General features: G+C 38.6%; 1 long non-coding RNA gene across 2 annotated transcripts in view; it reads right to left on the bottom strand.

Moving 5' to 3' along the window:
• Nucleotides 1-3,890, bottom strand: part of LOC148155417 (uncharacterized) — a 354,212-nt gene that overhangs the window by 47,843 nt on the left and 302,479 nt on the right. The window lies entirely within an intron of this gene.

Here is a 3,890-nt window from a genome sequence, read left to right as displayed (position 1 = left end):
TATTTGCAGACAACTTTGATCCTTAGGCCTTGCAAATACTGGAGTCTACTATTTGCTTGCACTTTTCATACTATTTATCTTTTTAAATAAGTAAGTTAGCACAATGCACACAATATCTATTTTCTGTAAAATGCTCTTCCAGCAACACTAGATCCCACTGGTTTATTTGACTTGGAAGTAAGTTATTACGTCATTCAAATTCAAATATCAATACATCATTAGAAAGTAGCTTTGAATAATAAACAGTGTTGTTTGTTGAGATAATCATGAAAAATAACGCTGCTCTCTATGCGGTAACCTTAGGCTTTAACTTGTAACGCTGTAGGATGCCTGAATGTAGCAGAAGCATCGATTCCATGTATTTTCGCTTCCAAGAAGCAAATTTCTTTTTCGCAGAAAAAGGCAAAAGGAACAAGACGGGAACAAAAGAGGCAAAGACAACAGGCCAGCAACTCCATAGTAGCGCTGGATTGTGAGACTAATTACCACCTTTCACCTCAGTGCACATCACTCTATACTGAGCAAAACCGATGCAGAAAGCCTCAGTCTGGGCTATGAGTTAGATTTTATGACTAGTAGACATCCAGTTATGTAGAGTAAACCAGCATAGTTCAGTTAAATTTTTAAAGTTATTGTTACTGTGGGGATTTGCATTCTTTTTACGGTCCGTTGTCTTGGCAGTGTTACGTTTCCTCCCAAATTTAGCTGACGTACAATAGAAGTCAGTTTTCTACCAGTACACATTTTGACAAAGACACATGCCATCATTTCACATCATGTCATACTCTGCATGCACTCTCTGTTGTGGTGGGATGACTCCACAGCTCTCCTCAACCACTAACAGTGCAAGCGTTGGAATGAGGGTGTGATGTTCTTTCCGTTAATATACCCTCATTATACAATGGAACGTGACTCACTTCTCAAGGAGCCTTCCTCTCCATCTGTCAATCCGTCTCCCCATTTGATTGCAAGAAGACAGAATGCATTTTTCTCAAATACATGCACCTCCGTTTATAGCAGAAAAGTGCAGAAGTGAAAAAGGAAATAAAACCCAGAAGAGGTTACTTTTGGTACACCAACCAAGTCAACCCCCTGACCATCTGAAACTATTGGAGTAAATATAATTGCATTTAGCAATAAAAGCAGACACAAATGTACTTCAGCCTTTGCATTAAATTAAATGAAATAAATTAGCAATGATAGAATGAGACAAGCAAGAAGGACACAGTCTCTGTGTTTAACTCTCTTTGCATGGTGCACCACTTGGTCAGTTTGGTCCTGCTTGAATAACAGCACAGATTTCATGGTGACACGCCGACAGAATGTGAAGGCAGCTTCGGCGTCTGTCAACCTTCAAAAGCAAATAACTGTGTGGCGATAAAGGGATCAAAGCAAAGGGAAGCTTTGAAGGGATTTGGTCAAATATCTTTAACCTAAAGAGATCAAACCAAGTCAGATCAATGACGAGACACATGGAAAGACCGCAAAATGTTTTTCGAGCATGCTAGATTTAAAATACGACAGTGAATTATGGGAATAGATTTTTCACCGAGGAAGGACTGCTCAACTTGATTTTCCTTTATATAGTTAGACGTCTCAAGGATAATTTGTTGCATGGTGAAAGGTTTCAAATAGGAGAAATCTTAACAGCCACTAAGCCATTTCTTTTACTACTAATAATCTCTATAAAAGCTATATTTGTACAAACTTCATGAATCTTTTTTTTTTAAAAACATATTTTTGTCTCACCACTTGTGTCACCTTCCCTCCATGTTTTGTGTTCTGTCCAGAATTTCATTATCTTAACGGGCCTTTACACAGTACAGTAACAAACAACAAGCATTATGTAACCAAACCAAAAAGTACCTGCATTATGCATAAAAAAAAAAAAAAATGAAGTGTAGGGAGAGATCCGACAGCTGACTGCTCGCTGACAACTCAGCTGAGAACAGCGTGATCCTTTCCCAACATGACGGTCTCTTAAGCTGTCTAAACTGTCTCGCTATTGGACGGCTGAGACGCCACATGTAGAGTGGAGCTCACAGCTAGAGATTAAATTAGACTCCCAATGGTCTGATCCTGTCTTTTTGTTTTTTTTTTGGTAACAGGGCTTCCAAGGGGGTTTTCCCCGTTAAAGGAAGCAGAGGACTAAAAAGAACGTCTTTGGTGCTCTAGAGTTGCTCAGAAGTTCCAGGCTCACGTCTTCTTTCGGAGTTGCCCTGTATTTTGGCTCCATCCACCGTCCCATCGACTCTGGCCAGTTTACCTGTTCCTACAGAAGAAAAGCATGATTCTGCCACCACCATGTTTGGTTTGTGAGCAGAATGATGTGCAAAAGAAAATTTGCCAAACATTTCAGTTCCTAGATCCCTGATAGAGATACAGTTGTACATTTAATTCAGAAAATGAATAAATGACTCAGGGGGGCTGTATACAATTACATGGAAGACTTTTCAGATCTTCATTTGACAAAAGATGTTGAAAACCACCTACCAGTTTTTCATTAACTTCACATGTACTGGTTTTCGTCGACTTAAACGACAAATTACCAAATTGGGAGTTTGCAGTTGTGACAAAATGTGAATAAAGTTCAAGCACTACTACTACTTTTGCAAGGGGTTGTGACAGCACACTTGACTTGCTGAAACCTATGAAGACAAGTTTTTAGCTCAGCTACTGACTTTGCATAATTCAAATACTTACCTGTTTGTGCAGGTTTGTCTAGCATGCCAACTGACAGAACATGTCCAAGTTGCAATCAACATGCTTTTAAAAACCACAAACTTTTCTTCTTCCACCAATTTTGAATACTTTTTTAAATAATATAACCCTGTAGCGGTTAACATCTTTCATATTAATAAGAAATGGAAGACAATCTATAGGGAAACGTCAGAATGGTTATCAGTCTGGATAATGATCAAGGCAGGTAACTTTTTAAAAGTATGAAAACTGTCTGAAAAGCATGCATTAAATTTAATCTGAGTTGTACATATATTTAAGATCATTGTTGTCAGTGAGTTATGCCAAGTATTCCTTTTGCTTTAGTAACTCCCTTTGGGTGTGAAAGCAATGACTGGAATCCAAGTTGAGAGACATTCTCAAGAAAAAGGGTATGTACACACTTGCTTTACTGTTTGCCTTAGAGCCACACCCACCTGCTCTGTGTTACAATCCAGGAAGCTCCCTGTGTGTCACTTGAAGGCCGCAAGACCGACGGACGTGGGTGGAGCAAGGTCGCCCTCCATGCTCAAAGTGTTAACACAGTCACTCACAAGTTGACTGACAATTGTCTCTAAACCATATCGGTGTAGTTGCCTCAGGGAATGCAGATGTTTTCATTTCGTCCCAGTCTGCAGTCGGTTCCTTAGAAACACACTCAGGGTGGCACAACTTTGATTAGGTCAGAAGTTGAGCTTTAAGTATTAAACTACTATTTAGAAGTCAAATGCATTTAAAAGGCAAGGTACCAGATTCATAGAATATTTGTTTAACATTGTACCGAATGTACATTTTTGTTTTAGGAGCAGGAATCTAAGCAATAACATTTTCATCAACTGAAAAATTACATTTATACAGTATTTTTCAAAAGCGTACAAAGGCATTTATAGTCTATTTGATTCTAATGCTTCAGTGAAAAAGAGGAAGTTAAGGCCTTAAGACAGCTGTGGATTGTAGTTGAACGCATCCAGCAAACGTAGCAACTAATGTAATTTATTGTGATTTTTTTTAAAGACCTGAATATCTATTCAGGGTTTTAAAACCCCCCACAATGAGACAGTATTCTGGTATTAGTTCTAATTTACCAACAAAAACAATAATACTTAGCTAACGTCAGGAATTACAGCAGTGAGTCTACAGAATACGAATGAACACCGCCACCTACTGGACAG

The sequence above is a fragment of the Poecilia mexicana genome, unplaced genomic scaffold (genome assembly GCF_051168715.1).
Source record: "Poecilia mexicana isolate PSO_F unplaced genomic scaffold, ASM5116871v1 scaffold_14, whole genome shotgun sequence".
Lineage (NCBI taxonomy): Eukaryota > Metazoa > Chordata > Actinopteri > Cyprinodontiformes > Poeciliidae > Poecilia > Poecilia mexicana.
This window is presented reverse-complemented; position numbering and strand designations above follow the sequence as displayed.